The 27984-nt window shown below is 35.1% G+C and overlaps 1 protein-coding gene and 1 long non-coding RNA gene across 4 annotated transcripts in view; one reads left to right on the top strand and one right to left on the bottom strand.

Moving 5' to 3' along the window:
- LOC106087213 (protein pinocchio) overlaps positions 1-27984 on the bottom strand; it is a 108363-nt gene that overhangs the window by 9845 nt on the left and 70534 nt on the right. The gene's annotated exons all lie outside the window — the stretch shown is intronic.
- On the top strand, positions 37-27384 carry LOC106087230 (uncharacterized). Of its 3 annotated transcripts, XR_001221246.2 has the most exons (4): positions 15162-16101; positions 16159-16176; positions 16266-16390; positions 27050-27384. It is a non-coding gene; the product is annotated as an uncharacterized LOC106087230 (long non-coding RNA). The 3 variants fall into 3 exon arrangements; XR_009397750.1 differs by lacking the exons at positions 15162-16101; positions 16159-16176; positions 16266-16390 and adding exons at positions 37-246; positions 1682-2103; XR_001221242.2 differs by having other exon boundaries at positions 15162-16176.

Raw genomic sequence — 27984 nt, 5'->3', positions numbered from 1 at the left:
CATTTTCTTTTGCAGTTAAGATGATAAGTAAAGTAAGTCACAACAACAATAGCAAGTCAGTCATACCAATAACAAATTCGCAATAACAAAAACAAGCAAAAGAGGTATTGCCGCCGCCAGTTGTCGCCTCAAATCAATTCAAAATGCAGGCAGGCATAAAGTAGAAAGACGACAACAGCAACAACAACTACATTTAACGATACCACACCACTAAGGTCCAACAAACAGCCTGCATTACCGTTGGAGGTAAAAAAATTTCAAAAAAAGAAACATATGGGGGTTTCCTGTCTGCAAATGCTACATGGCTTAGCCGCCATATGTGTGAAAGAGTGTTTGGCTTTTAGTCATAATCTCTCAGAGAGTGAGAGATTATGGGCTAGAAACACAGATACTACTTGTAGTATATAGTGTGTTGGTGTGTTGTCTCTTGCCAATGCCCAAAATGTCATCGTTAATAAACCGTCCGCCAACAAACAAAAGAAGAACAACAAACATTGATTTATAGGAAATACTAGGTGGCGGTAAAATGATTATTATTTAGATCGATCGTGTTGTGGGCTGGTGTGTGTTGTATATTTTTTGCCAGCTGAGATGTTACTAAGCTCATATCGTTGCCAAGCTAAGTTTAATATGGTTACCTATAAATTTTATTAACTCTGCTTTGATTTTAATTACATTTCTTTAGTATTTTAGGGGGTTTTTAAGCCAGCTTCGTTTCCAATGAACGAATGCTAATTAGTTTGTGGCTTTTTGTTTTTATTGTACCCAAAAATTCGGTGAATTTTTCGATTTATTTGTTTTGTTCCAGCTTCCGACGCATATGTAAACTGTAAATAAAGTAATAAGTGACAGACCAGGCCGCAATTCTGTGGAATCACCTGTTTTGATATGATTAACCCAAAACAGGTGATTAAATAAATATTTAATTTAGGGTTAGGGTGTATCGTTCCCAAATGGATTTTTTCAAGGTAGAAACAGGACAGCAAATGCTAGCAGATGAGGTTATAGGTGAAACGAAAAGAAGCAAAAATACTTCATTGCACGAACTAAACTAAGGAACCAATTGAACGAACTAGTATAGTTGAGCGGTCAGTTTAATTAACGACTTTGTAGAAAAGGAATTATACAATTTATAATTCCTTTTCGACACAATCGTTTATTACATAATACTACTATATTATAGTAGTATTTAACATCTTTTGTATTATAAAGGTTACGGAATGTTATCAGCCAATATACATACTCGCATTTAGGATTGTTCATTCCCCAGTCTCATTGTTCAGGGGTGCCTTTTCACATTTTGTTTTCGGCTGATATGACAAACTGCAAATAATTTCAGTACACCCTATGCTATAAAGCTCGTATAACTATGATTTGCATGGAATCTAGCTATCTAGTTATTACTAAACAATATTCCCTTGGACTGGAATAAACCAAATAAAAACAAAAAACATGTAGAGTCGATAAAAACAAAAAAAAAACTGTTTTACAGGTAATGCTTCAAGCAAGAAAAAAAATGGAAATTGAAATTTTGTACCAAAAAATTAACTCTCAAACAATGAGTGAAATAAATAAAAATAGTTTTTAAATTTTAGATATAAAACTATCGAAACATATGTGATATTTCCATTGTAAAATAATTATTCTTTTTGCCTCACTGCATCATTCACAAAAGATGCAGTTTTTCAGTTTGCCACACGAATCTATGAAAACATATGATGACAATGCTAGAATTTCAAAGGCAAAGGCACCTCTCGACAGACAAAAATAATGCCGTAATAGGGCCGTACCAGTCCATACCAAGCCGTGTTCCCTCAACCTAAGAGCAATCTCAGGTGCACGATTCCGAATATAGACTTCAGAAGGATATCGCTGCCAAATCCGACTGCGGTGTGAACATCAGTTATCCCTTATATTCTAAATTCGGAATGAAAAGCATCAACTCTGCCTAAATGCTTAACCCATTCCTCGTCTGTATCCTCAGCGACGTTTCCGAGATCTCATTAATAGTCGAAAGAAATTTGCATTGTTCGCATATGCGCTAAATTTCTTACCATCCTTGAACCAGTCCTAAGTCGTGTTTTTGAGAAAGAAGACGACCAGGTACGTAATATCTTGTATTCAAGTATTATATTGCAGAAAGTGTATTATATTGTAGAAATGACAACTCATTTCTAGTTTGTTCACTGAACTAGTTCGTTGAGTTCACTATTCAATTTTTATTTTCGTGAAAATTTCGATAAAACTGTATTCTGTAAATGAGCTCATAAAATATATTTTTAAAATGTTATTTATACAAAATAGTTTTGCAATGAAATTAACACTTGATTGTTAAAGAAAAATATTGCAGCCTTGTGTTCAGTTGGAATTGAACCTTGAACTCACTGGGTGCAAAATTGACATGTTTGTGTCTGGAGAACTCTAAACAAGTTATTAAATTTCATGTTTTGTGTGTTTCTAATTTTTCTAAAAACGTCATAATAAATCTAAAATAAAAAAATCTTAAAAAGAATGTCACATAATTTCACAATATAAAATAACACAAAAATTCTAATTTCATGAAACCTTTCGTCTAAAGATCATATTCCATGGGAACATGCGCGTATTAAGTGTTAATAGCCAATGGCTCAGAAACTCAACTGGAAGAAAATTTTAAAGTCGTCACGTAATGGGCACGCGAAAGTGTTTTATGCAATGCAATCTTTAACCTATGACAAATTTCAAAGAGAAGCAGTTAAAACATCGTGCAATTTTTTGTTCCATAAGTGTTTTTTTTATTTGAATTATAACTTCTACTAGTGATGGCTACGAAAAAATAATAATTTTAGAAATAAATCAAATTATACTAATAAATAAAGGACAGCATCGAATAGATTATCAACACTTTTTATTTCAAGCCTCCTAAGCAACTAAAACTTACAAATGAAAACGTTTAAAAAAAACTTACATACCTTACACGTGCTTCAAATGTACTTAACGGACATTTGAAAACTTAATCGCGTGATTGTTGGCTGATGTAAGATTTTTCACTTTTGCATTTTTTTTTATAAAGCAAAAAAAAAAAAATGTTAGAGCATCGCAACTAGCAACGAAAAGAAGAGGAAAATAAAAAATGATGTGGGTGGTCTTATCAGAGAGACAGGAATTGTCGCTGTAGAACACACCCTTTGGATGGGAGGCAGCCACTTGAAAGCAATATTTCAATAGAAAGAAAGAAAAGGCATGCAGTCTTATTTGTTTACTACATTTCAAAACACAAATAATAACAATTAAAAAAAAACAAAGCAAAGTCATTTGAAGCTAGCCTATTTGTAAGCCCTCAATTTGAATTGGGTAATATTCTCATGATTTTAGCTAAGCTTACATTTTATTAATTCTGTGACGACATGTCGCCACATAAATACCCTTTGAGATAAACCAATAGAAAGCAAGCTGATATTAAATTTTTAATAATATTGGCAACTCTGTAGCAAGCAATGGCTGACAGTATTCCGTTAAGACTTTTGCTTTAACCAAATCATTTGAAGATCTTTTTTCCCAAATAAACTACTGAAATTTTTGAGTTCTCGCTGCACAGAAAAAAATATAGACCAATACTTGACCTATCAAGTATGGTATTGACTTATCAAAATCTTTCCAAGCAATAATAATTTTTGACATAGACATACGATTTTCTTTTATATTACTTCAAGTAATTGGTAAACAAGGCATACGTTGAAGATGCTTTTAATTGTACGAATTAAATTGTTATTTAATAGTATAAATTGTGCATAAATTGTGAAAGGTTATATTGTGTTCCCTTTCACTCATATCCATTGCGAAAAGAAGAGTCAAACATATGCCTCGCTTTTATCATATACAGACACAAAGTGGCGTGGATAAACAAAAAATATCAAATCAATCAAGAAAAATAGAAAGTGAAATTTTTTATCTCTTTAAAATATAATTTATTTAATTATGATTGCGAAGTATAAAAAAATATTTTGAAAAACGTTACGCTGAAGTAGTGAAAAGCGGAAAAAAATAAAATGTTAAGAAACAGAATGGACAAATTCCAAACGCAACAATTGGTGGAAACTGGAGAATGCGAACGTGGTATATAGGTTAGGTTGAAAAGAGGATGCAAATATTAATTCGCGCCTTGCTACGATGGACATACACCATACACGATGGACATACACCTTAGCCAGAAATCGACTTGTTGTTCGCTCTAAATACCAAAAAAAGCAACATCGAGAAAGAAGAGTTAGGAATTCGGAGTTATTTACAAAATCCTTAATTGTTTTCCGTGCCACGCCCCTAAGTTGGTTAATGTCTGGTATTGTGTCCCCACCTTAGTACCGGTGTCTTTTAGCCGCGCAATGACATAGGAAATGCTCTAACGTCTCATCATCTTTCCCACATGCTATCACTTGCCCTACTGATCTTGCATAAGTGAGCTTGTAGTCATGTGTCCTGTTATGATACCAAAAGTCTCGTCCTCTCACGATACGGCTCACTCCATAGGATTTTTACCATCCTACGGACTGTTTCGCTTTTTCACAGTGTTTCATGTCGGGTCGACGCAGTCCGAGTTAAAGGCATTCGTCGCCCACGCCTTTAACTCGGACTGCGTCGACCCGAAAGGCTTCGGGTTAACCATGTTTAAGGCGCGCACCCAAACGATGCAGATTGTGCCATTATCAGAGAAGGCGGTAATCTCCTTCTTACATTTCAAGATTGTTCGTGATCTTACCTTCCTGGATGTTATTGCCCTTATGGTCCTTTTAATGACAGTAAAGATGCTTGCACTCGACGTCCTCGCGTTAGCACCACACCACCTTACGCATTCCGTGATCGCCCGGATCTCTCAATGTAGACACCCAGGCCCACTCTATCGTCTAGCTTTGATCCATCCGTGTAACATGATCTGTCAAATGGCAATATTAGGGTTCCGCCAGTCCAAGAATGTGCCGCTGGCATCAGTGCCTCACACTCGACCTCAAGTGTCGTCACAGGTATCCGATCGGAAACCTCTTCCCTTCCTTCCACGTTTCCCATCTCAATCTAGTCTCCCATCGCCTTAAGTCTCATAGCCGCAGTGGCTGCCTCACACTTAATCTGTATGTCAATGGGTCGGATATCTAGAATTGTCTCCAGTGCCATAGTGGGGTGGTCCGCTAGGGCACTCGAGACTATTCTAGAAATATAACAAGATGGATGACAAAAGAGGATGGATTGGTTTTTATTTCGATTTGTTTATAATACTCTATACAGACCATGTTCCCGTCAATGAAGAGAGGTTCATAATGGAAACGACAATTTTTCTTCTTTTTTCCGAAGCCATTTTTGCCGTTAGTGAAATTGTGTAGACCCCTCACCATCTGGATATGGATCAGATCTGAACGTTGTTGTATACAGGTGCCATGTAGCCCCGTTTTCCAATTGAAGGCATTGAACTGGTGAATGTTGAACGTACAAATTCAGGCTTTCTTACCCAGAATTTACAACATTCGGAAGAGATCCCTTAACACTCGTTCCAGTTACTGTCAATATCAGAACTTACGTTCTTTATCTTAAAATTTGGTCCCTCTAAATCCATGGTTTTATTCTGCACTTTTAACGAATACCCAAAAACGACAAGAAGTGGAATAATTTTGAGTTATCCCCGGCTGTTGGAAAAACCTACCAAAAATTAAGGCCAACCTACCAAGAGACTACAAACCTATAAATTTTGTTGGAACCTACCAAAAATGGCAATACAAAACAAAAAATTTCGTTAAAAACTGTGAAAGCGGCAACTCTGAACAGTATACAATAAACTAGGTTGTGACAAAAGCTCGGCTGACTAATAACAGGGCCCCACTACACATTAAAATGTTTCATTGCCACTTTGAAAGGCGATCAAATATGGCAAATTTAAATGAAATGTGGTGTTAAATATATTTTCCGTTTTTAAAGACTATTAATCACAAATGGTTGTTGACATTTGAGCGTTTGTCTACAGTTATGGCTCAATAGTGGCCTCAAGTAGTCAAATCGGAATCGGAAAATCGTTTTATATGGGAGTTGTACCCACAAACAACCTGAATCATTAATTTTCTGCAAATTTAGAGAAATTTTCAAGATAGTGTGTGTATATATGTTACGAGGGTTGCCTTTTATATTACGGATTGGACAACTCTTGTGTAGCAAACTGCCAACTGACAGCTCTATCGTGAAGCTTAACATTTTTGAGGTTATATGTACCCAGAATGTTTTGACATACGAGCGCTATTTGTGTTGTATACAAGATTCATCTCGCCCAAAAAATGGAATTAAATCGTGAACATTTTCGTGCGATTAGTTTTTACAACTTTCAACGTGGATTAACTCAACAACAGTGCATCGATGAACTTAATTCAATTTTTGGCGATGAAGTCCATCAATGACCAGTGTTTATCGATGGTATGGTGAATTCAACCGAGGTCGTTGTTCATTCAAGACGAAATTCGTGAGGGTCGTCCAAAATTAGTTGTTGTTCCAAAAACCATACACACAATTTGGCAATCGCTCAAAACAGGCTCGTGTCGATTGGTCGAACGGAGGCCACAGTAGCGCAAAGGTAAGCATGACGCTGAACGCCTTGGCTCAAATCCGGGCGAGACCATCATAAAACTTTCAGCGGTGGTTATTCCCTCCTAATGCTGACGACGTTTGAGAGGTACTATGCCATGTAAAAACTTCTCCTCAAAAGAGGTGTCGCACTGCGGCACTCATTTTGGACTCGGCTATAAGAAGTGGGTCCCTTATAATTGAGCTTAAACTTGAATCGGACAGCACTCATTGATATGTGAGAAGTTTGCCCCTGTTCCTTAATGGAATGTTCATGGGTAAAATTTGCAATTTTTGTCGATTGGTCGAAAGAAATGCTCCAAAAATAAGAAACAACTGGATTTTTGAGCACTCAAAACATCGATTTGATGGGTCATCCGCCGTATAGTCCTAACTTGGCACCGAATGACCTCAATCAGAGTGGCAAAAGTGTTTCGACAATTGGTTCAAACACATACAAAACTGTACAGATCTTAATGGGAAATATTTTGAAAAACAATTAAGCGATTTTCGATGATTAATATTTGTTGTTTTTTGTTCTCTATTCCTGAAATATAAAAGACAACCCTCGTATATATACTAAATGGGGCCTTAAGTCAACATATGACGGTATAACAAACGGAATAGCTAAGTTAATATTTCATACCATCTTATGAATGTTAAAAAAAATAACATAAAACAAGTAAGAGCGTGCTAAGTTCGGCCAGGCCGAATCTTATATACCGTCCACCATCAATGAATAAGGATTGTTATGATATTGGAGCTATATCAAGTTATAGTACGATTCAGACCATAAATGAATTGAATGCTGAACATTGTAAAAGTCATTGTGCAACATTTCAGTCCATTCGGATAAGAATTGCGAATTATACGGGCTCAAGAAGCAAAATCGTTAGATCGGCTTATATGGAAGCTGTATCAAGCAATAGATCTAACCATTGTACAAAATTTGTGCTAAATCGGATGAGCATTGCTCTCTATAGAGGCTCAAGAAGTCAAGATCCCAGATCGGTTTTTATGTCATTTATATCAGGTTTTGTGCCGATTTGCGCCATACTCATCACAGTTTTTGGAAGTCATATCAAAACACCTCATGCAAAATTTTAGCTAAATCGGATGAGAATTGCGCCCTCTAGCGGCTCAAGAAGTCAAGATCCAAGATTGAAGATCGGTTTATATGGCACCTATACCAGGTTATGAACCGATTTGAAACATACTTCTCACAAATATTGGAAGTGCTCCAAAAATATCACGTGCAAAATTACAGCCAAATCGGATAAGATTTGCGCCTTTTAAAAGCTCAAGACCCCAGATAGGTTTATATGACAGCTAGATCAGGTTATGAACCAATTTGAATCATACTTATCACAGTTGTTGGAAGTGATATCAAAACACTACGTGCAAAATTTCAGTCAAATCGGAATCGGAAGAATTGCGCCCTCTAGAGGCTTAAGAAGTCAAGACCCAAGATCGGTTTATATGGCAGTTATATCAAAACATGAACCGATTTGGCCCATTTACAATCCCAACCGACCTACACTAATAAGAGGTATTTGTGCAAAATTTCAAGCGGCTAACTTCACTCCTTCGAAAGTTAGCGTGCTTTCGACAGACAGACGGACGGACATGGCTAGTTCGACTTAAAATGTCACGACGGTCAAGAATATATATATACTTTATGGGGTCTAGGACGCATTTTTCGAGGTGTTACAAACAGAATGACGAAATAAGTATGCCCCCATCCTATGGTGGAGGGTATAACAATTAGATAAATCCTATGCAAAATTTTGCCATCTATTATTTGGCAAATTCGTTGGTATATTGCATATTGCGGAATCAAAGTTTACAAGTCCCTTATATGTTTAAAAAATCTAATTTTGCAAAATATTACAGCATTTTACAAATAATAAATAGAAAAACTTCGAATTTGCATAAAAATCCGAACTCTTATAATTAGATAATAACAAGTATAAGATATTCATACTAATGGTCGTTGGCTCGACTCACTCCCCTTAGGGAGAAACAACGCAAAAAAACATCTAATTTGGCTCGCATGTTACTTCTGTCATAAAACGTAGTAAAAATAACATGCAATCGAATTTCGTTCGAGCATTATCGATCGATAGTGTTTTTTTATTAAGGCAGTATGCATGATTTTCTACAATAGTTTTGAAAATAAATGATTATCAATTATAATATAAGTATATTGCCAATTTTGACAGCGGCTCGAAAAAGGCTTCTTAAAGCACCACAATAAATTCAAGAAACAAAAAATATGCCTTTGTTTTACTCCACAAAACGAGTAATATGATTCTTTGATTCTTCTCATACCTCGCCCAAACGATATTGGGCAAATACGCTCAGTTGATGTTTATTTGAAAATAAACCCGATCTTAAGGCATTTTTTTCTATACTACCTCCTAGCTATAGTGGTTGATTAGGGTACTCTCTATTTTTGTATTGTTTTTCTTAGCTTAGCAACAGTTGCTTTACTGGCAACTTGTGTGTGTGTTTGTCTTTACACACAAGAAAGGGGGCTCGTTTGCCATGCTGGCGCGAACTACTGGCAACCACAGACGAGTATCACTAACACTCTCTGACGTATTGTTATTGTTAGTTTAGTTGTTATTTATTTTGATAATGACATTAGTCCATTTGTTTTGACATTTGGAAAACTTTTGCTGTGAAAAACACTAAGCAAAGTCCTGTAATAAATAATAATGATATGTTTACATTGAAATGAGCAAATAAAGTGTGTTGTAATGCAAGTGGGGAGTTTTGTAATGAACTTAAGGGGTTTTGCAACCTTCCAATATCGGAGAAAAGAGTTCTAATGGACTTAAGGGGTTTGCAATTTTCCAATATCGGAGAAAAGAGTTCTTTCAAAACAAGAGTTATTCACTGGAATAACACATTCAGGGATTCACTAATATAAAGGCCTGGTTATGCTCTCGTAAATGTAGGAAAACGTGTCAGCTGTTTTGTTTTGACATATACACATACAAATGAAAGTAGTAGTAAATAAAATTTTACCTTCCGTTTTCGTGTTAGCTGACAAAATTTGAAGTTTCAACAAATTTTAAAACCTAAAATTTAATTTAGAATTCAGTTTTTCTCCTATTTTATGATTTCTTTATGGAATTTATCACAATTTATTGTTAATAATTTAGGTTGAATAGGTAGCCCATTATGGAAAGGTGAGTTCACTCGGTGGCCAGTCTGACCTGTGGTGAAGTAAATGAAAATTATGTGATAAAAAGAAATTACAAGAAGAGAGTAGGGGTAAGCGCCAATACGGCGCTGTCGTATCCATGTTAGCACTATGTTGTAAAACTGGAATCCATTCAGGGATTCACACATTTCGCCAAGAACTTCGACCTCACTGTCCTAGAACCCACGGCCCTGAGGGCCGCCATATATGTGTACTGATTTCGGAAACTGTAAATCCCTTCCCAGAATTATGGCACAGAGCTCTGCCCGAAAGAACATACAATCGTCCGTCCAATCCGTTTCCTGTTTCCATTTTGGAGCTATCTATTAAAACCGAGGTATCATTCCCTTCAAACACAGGATTCGCTTCCCATTCTTCTCTTACGGGAAAGCGAATCCCGAGAACACCCCACCCTTGAAGCGGTCCCCGTATCGCCCGCCTTCTGACTACATTATCTCCGAAGTCCGCGATTAAAGCCCTGCCATGTAGCATACAGTCACACAGGGAGAAACTCAGTACGACTGTCGACACACATCCTCGTTACTAAATGCCGTTTCAACATTCAGAAAAGCCGGCATCGCGTACTCCTTCGGTAGGAGAGACGTCTCGAATTCTCGCACCACTTCGTGAAGGACCGTCTCCTCCGACCTGCCAGACCCTCCCTCACCTCCAAGCCTTTTTTGTTAATAAAATTGTTTCCCTTATAATGCCAATGCTACGTTTTATAATAAGCATAATTGCCCCTTTACATTTACAATACATTTATTCTACATTTACGGTACATTTACGAGAGCATTACCAGGCCTTAAGGTTGTGACGCTTGCGAAAACATAAGGTGGATAGGTGGCCTACGAACATCATTAGAATTGTCAAAATTTTTCTATTGCGAATGTAAAAAAATGCCAGTAAAATTTATTTTCTCTAACAAAATGCAGCATATTGCATTATATTTTCTTTTTATTTCACATCTTTTTAAAATACGGCTTGAATAAATTAAATTTTGTTGTGAACTAATGCTCATTGCAAACAAGTAAGAAAACCATAGACAATAATAAGTTTGATAACTGCAATGACGAACAATTCAAAAAATGTTACATGTCGAACGATCACTTGACGCAACCTTGCTAATTAAATCCTGTAACACATTAAATGGCAGCTTTATTCATATTTTAAATACTACCCTCTATTCCTAATAAACATTAAAATGATATAAGTTTCAAAATGATCGATTTCCTGTTTTGTAATGTTATCGATAATGCGTGAACATATTTCTCTTCTCTGCTGTAAGTTTAAATTTAATCGCTTTTTTTAGTTATGTTAAATATTTTTGTTAAATATTTTTCTTTATTATCCAAAAACTCAAAAACAAAAGGTATGTGCTTTTTTCACTTTATTTGGTGGTTATTCCCAAAATAGTACCCCTGTTGTTGGTAATATACGTGACTTTAGCGAACATTTTTCGAAAGCAGCTTGCAGCACATATTTTCTTTCAAAAGAATAAAGTTATTCCAACGATAACTTTACTTTCTTTTTCTTTCTTTGAAGAGCCTCATACTGTTTCTGGAATATTAGTGTGTTGTTACAATGAACAATGAATCAGTTGAATGAATCAATGCATGCTTGATTAAACAAAATAAGAAATTCTTTGAAGGATACTTAAATATATACTGGTAGATTTTCTCTGATAACGACAAACATTATTGACTTATAAATCAGCAGGAAGTCCTCGTAAGCTGATAATTAGCACTATCGGTATTACCATATGTCGAAGATAAGAATTAAGTTTTTTTTAGAAATTTTCCACAAACTATCTTTTACAGAAGCTTTGTTAGTAATCCAATCCAACCATGTTCAAAACGCTATCAAAAAAAAATCATAAGGTTAGTCAAAATCATAAACGCTAGTCCCGTTATGATCGATGGCTCGGAACATAGGTGACACATACAGAGAGAACTCTATTCTAGAAAACAATGAGGGTTTGTCAAGTTCCAAAATTTTGAATATGAAAACAACCTGGGGTTATTCTTGCATCGAATTTCGCATTTTTTGGATAATGGCATCCATTATCGATTCTATTCGAAACTTCGAATAGAAATGTGATTGTTTTCGCCCGCGGCAATTTAGCTATCGTAAATATCAAATTATATATATTTTCAAATAACTAGGAAAAAAAAGGACATCGAAGTATTTTTTCATAAAATAAAGCAATAATTATAATATATATTCACATTTTTGGTCCCATAAATTGGACAAAAATTAACTTTGTGCTTAAGCCTATTACCAAATTATCTACAACGTGTAAAGAAAAGTAAAGCTAATAGGCAGGGTTGTCGAGTGTGGTTAATGTGGTAGTTGTATCATAGATGCGTTTTCGCTACTAATACGATTCAAATACAACATACCAAGGCACGGCTCTTGAAGCCATCACACCTAATATGATTGAAAAGTCTTCTAACCAAAGACGAAACGCGTCCCATAGAGGCTTTCCTTTTCCATTTGCATCTCCGATCATTGAGCTCGTCTCGAAAGAGAAACAAACAAAAAGTGATAATTTTTTGTTTTTTTAGTAGTAATAACTTTTTTTAACTACCACCATTTGCTTTGCCTTTGAAATGTCAAAATAAGCTCGGCGTATCGATTTTTTTCTTTGCCGAAATCGATAACTTTTTGATAAATCATGATCCAATTTGTACTTACGAACCGAAATCAATCTTCCAACAAAAACTTGCTCTATATCGGATGCGAGAATTAGGGCCCTGGGCATTAGTAAGCTATCCAACGAAAAAGGACTCAAGCAAGAAAGAAACTGGCTGAATGGGAGTGATGTGCTTGAGCTTAAAAGATAACTACAAAGAAAACCAAATGCTGATAGTAGCTCAAAGTCTTGCGCAATAACAAGATGTTCTTGGCCATAAGCAAAAATTCTTCTACGGAAGCTATGTTTTATTTTTGTACTAACAGAGCCTTGCAACAAAGTTCTGGATAGGTGTCAGCGATGACATATGTGGTTCTCCAGGATTGCCATGGGTGTTTTCGGCAATAAGTGTGGCTAACGGAAAAATATATCTATTAACAATAACAGAGTACAGTTTAAGCCATATTCCTAAACTCTTAATATCTCTTTGGGGTCGATGACAGGGCATAAATTGCAATAATTAGGCATTTATGTCTAACATACCGAGATGGCATATTAAATAATTTAAAAAGCATATTTAATAATATTTAAAGATTTACTATCATTTCCAAAATAACCATAATATGAATATCAAGAAGCCCAATCATGTGTCACTAATGCGTTTTATATGTTTGTGTTTATAAGATCCAATCATATATATTCCCACATATATAAAAGTATGCCCTCATTTGATTAAACCCACTGCCTCTATAGCAACAATCTGCCATTAATGTGCGTGTTGTATCTGTGCGCGTGTGTTGAACACGAATAAGTTTCCAAATAATGATCAGCTGATCATATGGTTTCCTTTAAAAACAAAAGTAACGCAAGATGTATAAAAAAAAATCTTGTTTATTTTTTTTTCTTTCCAGAGAGATCATGCCGTTTTTGTGTGATATTTCTCTAAGAGATAAGAAAGAACAAATGTAGAACATTTGATTGTACCTACCTAGTACGTACATACGTATTTTCTTTGGAAATATGCGTTACTAAGTATGATTTTGTGTATGGCAAAAATGTTTTCATTTACTTTGAATTTTAGCGGTATTATTTCGAACAAAACAAAAGGCTCATTTGTTACGCCGCCATGTGACAATAGAATAACCAACCAAACATCTGAGCTAGAAAAGGAGCAAAAAATAAGAGAACGGGAGTGTAATGAGATTAGCCAAATGCTCTAGCCACATGACATTTACAATCGGCAAAAAGTGTGTCAGTATATATGAAGGTATTTATTTGCTGTGTTTTATTTATTTAGTACTGGATACACACAAGCCGTGAAGGACAAAATAAATCGCAAAAATTTTATCCAGTGCATGTCTGTTTGTTTAACATCAGGTGGCAGCACTGTTTGTCACCCAGCCAATACATTACGAAGAAAAAAGTGAAAAAAAAATTTAAAATAAGAAGTCACTTAAAGCTGGTATAACACGAATTAAGGTGATTTTTTCGCCAAAGCCTAGTACTGATTTCGACTTTTCGGCCGAAAAAGTGTCAAAAAGCTTTATAAAAAATGGTTACAAAGAAAATGCGAACACATTCCGTAGAAGTGGTACTGAGTTCTATAAGCAGTTTCATCGCATTTTGCAATATTTTAATAGACATTTCGCTGCGAATGAAGTCAGTACCAGGCTTAAGTTTGTACTAGGCTTAAGCTTGCATGCTATACTCGATTAGCTTAGCGGCTAGTTTTATCACCCTTTATTAATACATATGTTGTAATCATTCAATTTGAATGACAAAACTGAAAGAGGAAGATGACAACATATTTATTCAACGATTAAACGTTATGGAATGGCAAAATTGCTTAGGATTTTAATAAAATCACATTTAAGAACTCCGAGAAACATTTATTTAAAATTAAAATGACTTATTTTGTTTGTTTTGTTCATATTTGATTAATTCGGATGTGTGTCAGTGCTGTCAACGGTTAAGTACAAATTAGCGATTTATTTATCTATAAGCTAGCGAATCCGCTAGACTGCTAAATAAAACAAACCAGATATGTACTGCCATATGTGTTTTATAAGATAACAACTCTGAAAGTTTTACACATCCTTTGATACGAAAGAAACATTTAATATGAAAAATGAATTTTCGGATAAATTTGCAACTCTTTCGGTTAAAATCGTGCTTTTATTTTATCGAACATACATGTAGACACATATCTACAAAAAAAAATCCATTGCATATGAGAATACATGCCGATTAGAGCGCTCATTTGTATTTCATGTACATAAGGAAAGTCTTTAATATATATAAAGTCTATACAATATAATGGGCAATATGGCCAGATGTCAGTTTAAATGGATGAAAGAGATTGCACATTATTGTGAATGTACCCAAGAATAAAAGTCCGCCGGCTTGAGAATAATATCTAAATAGACGAGTGCATCCACCACAAGTTTAGACCCTAAGGATGAAGAAATTGCCATATTCTGCAGAGAAAACCTAGATAAGTACATATAATAGGAGTTTATAGACCTTACAATTTTTCTTTTTTCCTTTCCTTTAAAATGTATTCCCAAGCTAAAATTTGCTGTTATGGCGACATTGGTTTTTTGTTTTCGCTACTCTAATGAAACATGTGTATCGACAGGCATTGTCACTCAAGCATTTTATTCTGCTAATTAACACAATTATTTATTAATTTGAACGTTATTTGCTCGCTTTGTTTTATTGGAAGTGTGCCAAAACAACGAATATGCGTGAGAGTGTGTTTATCATAAAATTTCAATAAAGTATTCTTCTCCATATGAGTAATGACTTATTGTCGCTTATTGGAGGAGGAATTAACTGGATAAGAAACACAATAAATCGAGATAAATTGGGTATATGCCGACTCTGTTGGATGATGATAGTGTTAATTGACTAAAAACAAAAACGAGACTTAAAGATCGTGGATCATTTCAACTTGGAATAGAAACATTTCATTGGGTTGCTAACCTAGAATGATAAATTGTCAAGCAATGAGGTAAAACATTATGGTGAATGGAAACAACAAGACGAATGGAAACATCATGATGAATAGAAGACTATTGTTGGCGAATCCAAATGTTCAGGAGTCAGCGCAATGGCAAACTATTGCCAACTTCTTGGAAAACACCGCAGAATCCGTACTTGAATACCCAGCACCACCCCCAAGAAACTAACTATGTGACCAGCAGTATCGAAATGCCACTGAAGCCAAGAATGCAGCATATGTAGGCAAACCTTACAGTCAGTGGTCTAATATGGTCATTGAATTCATCTTTACTAATACAATATTTTATTTGGTGTTTATTTAAAAATTATTGCATTAAAAACTATTTTTTTCTATTTTCGTTTAATGGCCATCAGTCTAGACAATGTTACTGTGAGCTGCGTTGCTAATGATCACATATTGAACTTTTGGCATTTAATTGCAAGTCATTATATACCCTGCAACATTATTTTTCTTATTGTGTTTACAAATGAGCTCTAAACAATTTAGCAGACTATATTAAATGACATGGAAATTTCCTGGCACTTCCAGTAAACAAAAAAGAAAAAAAACGACTACTACAAAAAAAGCCAGATTGTCTAGGGAACTGTTCAAAAGAAATTCCGCGATGAAGGGGCACGGGGCCACACACGGTGGCGATTGGAAAATTTTCAAGCTAATGTAATTTTGCACGATTGCCATTAAAGTAAAATAATATTTTTAGGTATTTATTTGTAGAAGGCGACAGCCAAAAAGGTGAGGTACCCTGGGTAAAAACAAAAAAATATTTTCAAAGGCATGTAAATATTAAAGTTAATATGGCTAATTTCTGTGGTTTATTTTAGTACTGGATAGACAAGAGGCGAGGGAAAAAATTAACGGAAAAAAGTTTCCAATACAAGTCTTTTTATAACGGTAACGCCGTTTACCAACCTGCCCAAACAATACGAGGAAATAAGTGAAAATATATGTAAAATTTTATAAAAAAAAAAAAATCAAAACATATCTTATATATACAAATCAATTTGTGTTTGTTTGTTTGTGTGTTCCTTATAGACTCAGAAACGGCTGAACCGATTTTCTTGAAATTTTGACAGATGGGTACTACATTTTTTGATATCTATTGGGGGGCCGACCCTCCTCCTTACCCTAATGTTCAAAAACGCCAGATCTCGGAGATGGGTGGTGCGATTTAAATTTTGTGTGCTCTCATATAGTACCCTAAAAATAAAAATTTGGTATCCAAATTTCGGATGGGGTACCTAAGGGGGCCGCCCCAACCTTAAACCTACCAAACATATATTTAGACCAATCACGACAATATGGGACTCACATGAAAGGTATTTTGGATAAGAAAACGTATCTGATATCCAATTGTCGGACCAATTGGATTAAATAAAATGTATTTGAGTGTAGAATACTAATCTGATATCACGATGTGGGACCAAGTGTTCGGGGGGCCGCCTCTCCCCAAAAACAGCTCCAAATGGGACAAATTTACGATCATAGCAATATGGGGCCTAAATTAAAGGTCTTTGGGAGTAAAGCACGAATCTGATATCAATATTTGGGAAAAGTGTCTATGGGGCCACCCCACCCCTACAACACCACCCAAATAGGAAGTATTTGCTGACTATTGCAATATGAGGCTCAAATAAGAGGGTTTTTAGAGTAGAACACAAATCCGATATATATTTTCAAGGCCAACTCACTGAGTGTCCGCCCATCCCTCAAAACACTCCCCAAACCGGTCATGTTTACCAACTATGGAAATATGGGGCTCAAATTAAAGTTATTGGGGAGTAGACCACGTACCTGATATCAACATTAGGAACCAACTATCTAGGGGACGTCCCACCACCATTAAACCCCAAATAGGACGTATTTGCTCACCAAGACAATTTGGGCCTTACTGAAAGTGGAACTAAAAATTTTTAGTTTTTAGAGCCAATACCCCAAACCGGACATATTTGCTGACTTTTGCAATAAGGAGTAAAAATAAGATTAGAAAACGATTTTGATATCCATTTTTGAGGCCAATGGCAATATATATTGTATGAGAATAGAGCACGTTGCTGATATATTTTCAGGGCTTAATGTTGGGGGACCACCCCAATCCCCGAAACACCCCTAAATCGGGCATATTTACCGACCATGTCAATGTGGAGCTAAAATACAAGGTATTAGGGGGTAGAGCAAGAATTGATACCCATTTTCGGGATCAATTTTCTAGGGGTCTACCGCTTTCCCAAAATACCCCACAAACAGCAATTTTTTACTTACCATCGCAATATGGGGCTCAAATAAAGGTATTTGGGAGTAGAATACAAATTTGATATCCAAATGTAGGACCCTGTATTTAGGGCATCAACCCTTCCCCAAAACACCCCCCAAAGGGTAAACATTTTTTGACCATGCCAATATGTGGCTTAAATGAAAGGTATTTGAGATTAGAAAACAAATTTGATAGCCAATTTCGGGGCCATGTGTTTGGGGGATGCCTCATCGTGTAAACTCCCCTTAAACCAATGGAAATATTAGGTTTAAATAAATGGTATTTGAGAGAATAGCACTATGCTGATATTTTTTCAGGGCCAAGTATCTGGGTGACCACCTCACCCCCGAAAACACCCCTAAATCAGATATCATGGAATATCGGGCTAAAATAAAGTATTTTAAGAAAGGAGTACACCTTACATCCAAACTTAAAGATCATATGGGATTCAGATAAAGGCACTTGTATTGCTAAACTGTTAGTCAAGCGATATACTATTTTCGTAGCACGGTATTTCACTAAAAGCTCTTTAACTGTCAAAAAATAAATATTCCAATTAAAATTTTGTTCCATATAAAGTTAAAGAAGGCACAGCGGAGCGGGCCCGGGTCAACTAGTGTGTACATAAAATTGAAATAATTATTATTTGCCATTCACAATAGAGATTTTTTTTGCCATTCACAATAGATTATTTCTGGGAGTGGCCACACTTGTGTGTGAAAAACATAGCATGGCAATCCGGACGACAGATATTCTACATAACCTTGCATTGGTAATTTATCCAGAACTTCGTTATCTTGGATATATGTCATTTTCAGACAAATTTCATTGCACTGCACTATATAGTACTAAAATGAAACACAGCTAATAAAAGACTCGATTTTCTATTACAATTTATAAGGAAAAACGGCTCTTTTGCCTCAAAAATGCCTAAATTGTGCTAAATAAACACAGCCCTGCTTAATGTCAAAAAATTAAATTTAAATTTTTTCCAAAATAAATGTGTAAAATCAACAACATATTACAAATAAAGCAAGAAAAAATAAATCTTAACAACAGTGTATCATAACATTTATGTTGGAGTGTGAAAAAGTGCAGTTTCCAAAACATCTCAACTAGTGTGAACGGTTGAGATGCTGTCAAGGCAACAAAAGCAAAACGTGTCAATTTAGACATGGCACATGGCATGGCAAGTGGTAAATTTTAAATATTACATAACTAATAAAAAAATGTGTTGTAATAGGATATGCAAAGTGAAATATTTTATGCTGGAAACATGCTTTTGACTGGCTACATGTAATATTTTTCCATTATCTAAAAACTTTAGGCTTTTTTCTATATATAAATGATATTATATAGAAAATTTCGTAATCATGAGCTTTAGGAGATATACGCCGGCATTGACATAATTAAGCATACTAAAATACTGTGGCTTCTTAAATAATTTTGCAAAACATCAAAATGGTTTGCCACAAATAATACTCAGTTTAGAGTTTTAATCTTTTTATTTTGCTATGCATATGTCGGCTTTATTGCGAATTCTAGTAAAATGGCCACATATAAAACAGCTGTACAGACACTATTCACAATAGCGCATTTTGTGATACTACAAACAGCTGCATTTTAATTTCAAATAAATATCGAAGCCGAAATATACAGTTCGCTTTTCACTAGTGCCAAATGATGACGTAAAAGTTTTGTTTTGTTGTTGGTACAGGTTATCAAAAAATCTTTCATTCATGCTGAAATTCTTTAGCTTAAAACATAAGTGTGATTGTTGGTAGAAATGAAATTAAAGTGAAAGTGTTGTTAATACATTTGGCTGATTAAAGTACATTCTAGATTTCGTAGAACAAGGTATAATCTGGTAATGATACAGATATATATGTTCGTGAAGTCAGATGGAAGATAAAGACTAAAGCAATTGTCCACATTACGTTAAGCTTCTGAAGCTATGTGCTAATGGAATATTTATGGGAAATTTAGTTAGTGATGATAAACAAGTAAAAGCATGTTATGCTATGTCTACACTGACCCGTTTGTTGGTTTATTTTTTCTTGCTTTATCTGTAATTTTTTGTTGATTTTTTTTGGGAAAAATTCGAAGTTTCAATACTGGCAGTTTGCAACTCCTTTTTTGGCCGACTCGGAGCAATAGTCAAGGCAAATGTATATAGAGCAAAAGTAAATGTATACTGATATTAAGGGGCCGACTATGGATGGTCGCGCAAATAAAGTTGCGTTACCAGGAGATTAAACTATGAATTACAAATAAGTAAAAATTTTGAGATTTTTCTTAGTTTCATGCAATATCAATGTTTTGAGTGTTCATCTACTAAGTAAATTGTTTAAACATATTTAATTTAATACAGGAATGGAAATTTCTATAACAAATTTTGCCGTTGGCAACTCAATTGAGGTTGGGTTGCAATCCATAATCGACCCATTAGATAACTTCCATAAATTTCTATCATTTAGGTTAGGTTGACAAGAGGGTGCGGATACTAATCCGCCCATGTCACTATGGACATACACCTAAGCCAGTAATCGGCTCACCTCAAAGATAAAAATTTATGTATTTTTATATACAATATATATACAGTGCCGCACATAAATATTGGCATAACCATAAATTTTTAACTTGACCGCTATATTTCAGCCCCGTCTTCCAGTCTACTCAAAAAAAATATTTTTCCGTAAGAACCTATGTTGTTACTTAACTAATGCAGAAATTTTTATTCCAAAAACATTTTTTGTTTACTTTTTTATATTTTATTTAACAAAAAAAAAACGTGATTTCATCGCACAAAAGTATTGGCACACTTACATGTTCTGCTATATTTTTCCCTAATTTTTGCCAGTTGGCAACTCTTTGCAAAAATATTGGTTCCTCAAATTGTCTACCGTATTGCTTTGTTCGTTGCAATTGGTTCCTAAAATTATCTACAGTGTTGTTTTACCGTTAATTTAAGTTTTTTGTTAAAAGAACAAAATTAAATGCAGAAAATACAAAATGGTCCAAAAGCAAAAAGACACGAACGTATCTGAGCGAAAAATTATAATGCACCTTCACATTATCATTTGTATCAATAAAAAATATTTTCACACAAAAAAAAAATTGTCGTTGTGATAGGTAACACTTTGGACATCTTTAGATACATATTTTATGAGGTCGTGGTCCAATATTTTGAGGCGTTTTTTCGACCTTCTTGTCGAGGTTTTGTGTTGCAAACAAACTCTTTATTTAATTTTTTTTGTTTTTATTTTGCGTACATTGTGAATTTTAGTAAAGTGGTTACAAACACAACAGGTGTTCAGAAACAATTCACAATAGGTACTATAAGCAGATGGATTATCGGTATGGCTATCGTGGCTATTAAAGTGAGTGTCGCTTAAAGAGTTATATTGGAAAGACCAGAAAAATATTGAATAGATACTCTTGGAAACTTTGCACAAGAAATTAAAATAGCTAAGGAATCATAAATTTTATTCTGGACCAAAGTTCGCAATTCGGGTTCTGCTACAAAAATTAGATATTTTTATCATAGATGCCAACACCGATTGGCCGATCAGCTAGAACGCTTTGATATTACCTCTCTTATCTAATGTCATGTTCCTTCACACTCTCTGAGGGCTACATACGAATGTTATTAATTCCTTATTTAATACAAGAACCTATTCTTGTACTTGTAAACTTTTTGACTTTATTATCGCATAATGAACTACAAGTCTTTAGGTTTTTACATTGCTAATTAAAGTGACGTAAATTCTCTGTTTTCTTTTGCTTGAGGAAAACGCTATTAAAGTATGTAATTTATTTATGTGGTGAAGTTAATTGTGAATTCAGTTGTATTTCTTGTTCGGCGCACTAGGGTTTGACGCAAAAGAGATTTCACACTTCAATTTACGTAAAACAATATACATATCAAATAAAACAGATGATATTGGTGCGAAATCAAAACAAAATTTATGACATACTAACTGGCCTCGGTCGCTACATCATAAAATTGCTTTTTGATTATAGAGAGATTTAAATTATTCTGCAACTGATACAAACTCACAGGTTCTTTCCGGAAGAGATTAAGCAGTTCAATGATGTACTAGTATTATTATGTATATTAATGCATCTGTGACAAACTTCTTTGTCTATGTTTGCCAAATTACTGGGATCGAGAAACTAAACAACATGGTACTTAGAAATTTTAAAAATATGTTTGAGAAGGTTGCCACTTTTGACAATTTTTTTTTGGAAGATAGGCTAATTCTTAAAATATTTCGTACTAAAGTTTTATCGAAATAAAAGCGAAGACGGTGAAATGTATATTCGATGGGAAGGAGAGAAATTGAAAATCAGGAGTTGCGAGTCAAAGTCGAAAAGCAGCTGGTAGCGAAACTACAAGAGAAGGACAGAGTTGAATGTTAAATTTGAGGAAAGTGATCAGAAAATCCAAGGCTCTAATGACTTATTGATTATAGAGAGATTTTTAATTGTTTGGGGTTCGAAATGAGATGGTTCAATTGGGGTACTAGAACAATACAAATCGTATAACATAAAAGTGGAGCGCTTTTAACTTAATTTAAATGTAAGATTAGTAGATACTTCACTTTCAGAGTCGAAATATTCTGGAAATTGGATATTCCCCCACATATTGACCAAAATGTTTATTTTATATAGGTACTGGAAGTGTAGTACTAATCTGGGTTTTATTTGAGCATCCTTTCAGATCGTTGCATATGCGGATGACCGACAATTGGGTTGTTTTATTTACCAGTTTAGCGGATTCGCTAGCTTATGGATAAATAAAACGCTCTTCCTGCTAAATGCTTTGTTAGCAGCACTGAAACACATCCGAAATAATCAAATATCAACAAAACAAACAAAATAAGTAATTTTAATTAAATGTTTCTAGGAGTTCATAAATGTAATAAATCCTAAGCAATTCTGGCATTCCACAACGTTTAATCATTGAATAATTTAATGAATAATGTTGCGTTTTTCCTCTTTGAGTTTGTCATTCAAATTGAATGATGACACCATGTTTTAGTAAATGGCGATAGTAAGCTGTGATAAGATTAGCCGCTTAGCTAATCGGGGATAGCATTTCTCTCCATACAAAATAAGCGAGAAAATCCCCTTAATGGGTAAATAAAACACCCCTAATGTAAGGGTATATTGTAACGGAATTCTACGATTCGATCTGGCAGAACTCAGAAACATAGAGCTTGTCAAATATCTGGAAGTGACTGTTTCAGAGAATGGGCTACATGGTTCATTTGGATCGCGTGAAGGAGAGAATGACTGGAGTAGCCGAAATGGTGTCTACAGATACACTACTGCTTTTGTTTGGTGTGCCGCCGCATGGTTGCTCTCTGCAGAGTGAGAAAGGGAATAAATGCAAGAGGATTCGTTGTAATGTGAGATGATCCATTGCTTCTGAGCTGACAGATGTGAATGTTAGGTGGTTCAAAGTGCTTTTTCTGGAGCATCTTGAAGAAAGGTGGTCAGGTGACTGATAAATTTGTTTGTGACGCAAATTCATTCATTCGGGTTTGTTCAGACTTTAGGTTTGGCCTAAGTCAGGGTTTCTTTCTGACGGGACATGATTTCTTAAATGCTTTTCTGCATCAGAGCCACCATAGCTCAGAGATTTGCATGCCCGACTTTGACGCTGAATGCTTGGGTTGAAATCCCGGCGAGAACATCAACAAATACTTTTCAGCAGTAGCGACACTTTTTAGGTATTTTCAACCTTAGGTACTCGAACGTATAAACTTCTCTACTAAGTGGTGTTGCTCTGCGGCAAGCCGTTCGGACTCGACAAATAAAAAGAGTTCCCCATCATTCAGCTTATATTTATAGCGGACAGCACGCATTGATAGATGAAAGTATACACGCGGTGGGATTGAAGTAGCGTCCTTGAAAACGATTTGACTGTTGTAAGTTTGTCTGCCTATTTATTGAAAGTTTTTAGTAGGAAAAGAACAAAACTTTGTGAAGGCTTGAAAACACGATAGTTATTCATGACGAGGTGTTGCAATGCCCGTACTACGAAGATATTAGAGATTTAGGCGGGATGGGATGTGTCTACCTATTCATTGGAAGTTTGTGCCTATGTGTCTACCTATTCATTGGAAGTTTTTGGAAGGAGAAGAACAAGACTTAGCGGAGGCTTGAAAACACGCTAGTTATCCATGACGATGTGTTGTTGTGCTTACGCATTGGACGGATATGATTCGAGCGTCTTACTTGTGTGTTTCGCGAAGTGAGATGTACTCGCATGTTAAGATAAAAAAGCTCCATTAACTTCCAAATTGTTTGCAAAACTCTTAGGTCGCGAGTGTACTACGGTACTTTATACTTCTCGGGTGAAAAACTGTAATAAAGTAGTGATGTTTCCATTCCTAGTGGCCTAGTATATTGTTCAGCCCCTTTTGGGGGTCTTCATACGTGACATCAAATTGGTACGTATGAAGACGCATTGCATTCACCCTTGGACCTCGCAGTTTTGGGTCGTAATGGAAGTTATATGCGCTGAAGGCGACATTTGCGTATCCTAGGATACATATCCCTCTTGGGAGAGACTTGTTCAATATTTTTGGGAAGCTACTTTTCCCGTCGTTAAAGCAACATCTTCATCTGGATGATCATCAAAATTGCTTCTCGGCGTGTTATAGCTGTAATGGTGTTTTTACACTCCCAAAGGCCGTGTTGATGATTCTTTTGTTGAAGAAGTTGCTTTAACGATGAAAGCAGATAGATTATGCACTAAGATTACCACATTCATTACCAATAGGGATCAGAGTACCAACTCATAGTCAAGACATCTATTCAATGTCAGAATTTAAACCCGTAAGCAGAGTATAAAAACATATGGGAGTATTCGGGTATTTTGATTTAATAGATAGCACAAAAGGAGGCCACCGTAGCGCAAAGGTTAGCATGTCCGTCTATGACGCTGAACGCCTGGATTCGAATCCTGACGAAGCCACCAGAAAAAAATGTTATGTGGTGGTTTTCCCATCCTAATGCTGGCAACATTTGTGAGGTACTATGCCATGTAAAACTTCTCTCCGAAGGGGTCGCACTGCGTCACGGCGTTCGGACTCGGCTATAAAAAGAAGGCCCCTTATCATTAAGCTTAAACTTGAATCGGACTGCACTCATTGATATGTGAGAAGTTTGCCCCTGTTCCTTAGTGGAATGTTCATGGGCAAAATTTGCAGTTAGCACAAAACACTCATTGTATATGAACTAAATAACGAAAAAAGTTGTTAACTTTAATAGAGGAGCGGTGTTGCTTATCTGCAACCCATTAGAAAAGTTAAAAATAAGTTTTTATATTACAATTTTATTACTTAATGCACAATTTATTTTTAGTTAACTACGACTTTTTTTCTTCTATCCTAAGGCAGAATGTAACTATATTAACTAAACCCTTATTTTCCTTGTATTCTCCCTTGCATTTTTAATGGTTAAGAGTAAAACAAAGCTAGTAATTACTTGGCTATAAAAATTATAATTATCTCTCGCTCCATGTAATGACTGTAGACCTCTATACCATGAAACGGAAACGAGTCAGATAAGATCGGGGCCCTACATGTCTTAGTCAGAACAAGTTTTATTAAATTCAAGATAAAAATTATTCATCATAATCTTCATTTTTAAAAGGCACAATATTTTCTTTCTAGCAAAATAGCACAAGAAACTACTAGAAAATAGAAATTGTTTGCAAACATTTTGATTTCTATGCCTTTTTCTTTATAATTGGAGAAATTTGCCAGCGGGAAAATGTTGAATGTGATTGAGTTTATGATTTGATATTTTTTTTATTATTTTACATTTTTCCGCCCACGTTGATAGCGACGGACAATTAGGCGAAAAAAAAGAATAAATATAGTAGTTGTTATATTTAGAAATGAATAGACAGACTTAATTAATCACAACATTCAATGACGACTCGGAAGTATTATCGTAGTCTTAACTATAAGTAATAACAGTTGCTGAACATTGATGAATTTGGTTAATGGATCACTATCAATGGCTTGGGGGATTCGAGTTGTTCGATGATGTACAATATATGTGATTTGAAATTTTAAAAATGTTCTTCAAGAGTTTAAATTTAATCAGTCAGTATCTGTAAAATATATGTAATGTGCTGCATTTTGTCAGAGGCAACATTTACAATAGACAGATTTTGACACTCTTTATAATATTCATGGGGCCTATACACTTTATGTTTTTGCAAGTGACTTAACCTTCTATTAGTGAGTTCTACAAATGCAAATTTGCCCGTGAACATTTTATTAAGGAACCGGGGCAAACTTCTCACATATCAATGAGTGCTAACTGATTCAAGTCTAAGCTCAAAGATAAGGGACCTCCTCTTTATAACAGAGTTCGAACGACGTGCCGAAGTGCGACACCTCTTTGGGGAGAAGTTTTTACATAGCATATTACCTTACAAATGTCGCCAGCATAAGAAGGGTAAAACCACCGCTGAAATTTTTTTTCTCATGTTCTCGACAGGATTGAATCGAGGCGTTCAGAGTCATAGGCGGACATACAAACCTCTGCGTTACGGTGGTCTCCTACGACCGGTGTGTTCTGGGGGACCGCAATCCTTTATAGGAAAAAACCTCAACAACTCGCTTAAGCTATGCGTCACGCTATCTAATTGACTATGAAAGGGGATTTAAAAAAAAAATCCTTTACTTTACTCAACCTGCTAATAATTGAGGAAATCCATTCCTCTTTGGGGAGAAGATTTTACATCACATATTAATTTACAATTGGCGCCAGCATTGGGAGGGGATAACCACCGCTGAAAATTTATTTTAATGTTCTCGACAGGATTTGAACCCAGGTTTTCAGCGTCATTGGTGGACATGCTAACCTCTGCGCTACGGTGGCCGCCTCCGGCCGGTGTGTTTTGGGGAACCACAATCCTTTATAGGAAAAAAACCTCAACAACTCACTTAAGCTGTGCGCCATGCTATCTAATTGACTATGAAAGGGGATTTAAAAAAATTCCTTTACTTTACTCAACCTGCTAATAATTGAGGAAATCCATGATCAGACAATGGCCAAACACCAAAAAAAGGTGTGAGTGTTATAATTGAAATAAAAAAAAAATAAATAAAAAACTCACACATTTCCGTTAAATACCTCGAGGGAAGTTTTCAGTTAGCTGAAAATTCTTTCTACTCATAATTGAAGATAATAATTATTCATTCATTTTTATTTTTAAAAACGTTTGCTAAACAGAACGGAAGTGCAAATCTGCTATCAATGAACAACACAAAAAATGCCGATATTCCATAATATTAACTGGACAATTTATTTCTATCATTATAGATATGAACCGCCATAGCTGATATCAAAGAGAGAGAGTGAGAGAGAGAGGTGCGAGAGTAAAAATGTATGCCTCAGGGCATTAATAATTATGTTCGATTACCGCGTCCGCCTTGTTCCTGGAAATGAAAGTAGGCGCCTCAAGTAAGCGCCGTCAGCGATTGTGCGATATGGACTGCCATTGATGGCCACATATTAGTCATTTGAATAAAATTCAAAACTCATTGTTGCCCGCAGTAAGCTACCAACAGTATGTTGAAAGCATTATTTTTATAACATAGCACAGTTGCCGTTGTTGTTGTTGTTGTTGTCAATAAATACCAATTTATATCAATTAATGTTGGAGCAAAGATTTATTTAATCAATCGTCGATATTTGCAAACAAAAGAGAGATATTTTACTTGAGTTTCATCAAGAAAATGTCTCATATGTCTGTGAAAACAGTTTTTGATATTAGGGTGTCGCAATATGGGTAAAATAAATTCGAAATAAAACAATAAAAGTAAGAAAAGGCAAGATTTTGATAAAATTTCTCTCTCTGAAGATAATTTTTTTTTCTAAAAACATAATTTCAATGAAATTCTTTGCATTTTATTAAAAATCGATAAAAAATCGCCAATGAACAGTCCATGGATAATCCAAGGAACAAGGGCAAACCTCTAACATATCAAACATCTGATATCAGGGAGCGATAAATCGATATTAATCGAGTTTAAAAATCTTAATGTATAAAAACAATGAAAATTTATTGAAATTTATAAAAAAAAGATATTTATTTAATTTAAAATAAAAATCAATATTTTGAGAATTTTCAAATGTTATAAAAATCAATATTTATCGAATTCCATAAAATTATATATATATATATATATATATATATATATATATATATATATAATTTCATAAAAACCCAAATCCATAGGCAATCAAGCGATTGT

The sequence above is a fragment of the Stomoxys calcitrans genome, chromosome 3 (genome assembly GCF_963082655.1).
Source record: "Stomoxys calcitrans chromosome 3, idStoCalc2.1, whole genome shotgun sequence".
Classification (NCBI taxonomy): Eukaryota; Metazoa; Arthropoda; class Insecta; order Diptera; family Muscidae; genus Stomoxys; species Stomoxys calcitrans.
This window is presented reverse-complemented; position numbering and strand designations above follow the sequence as displayed.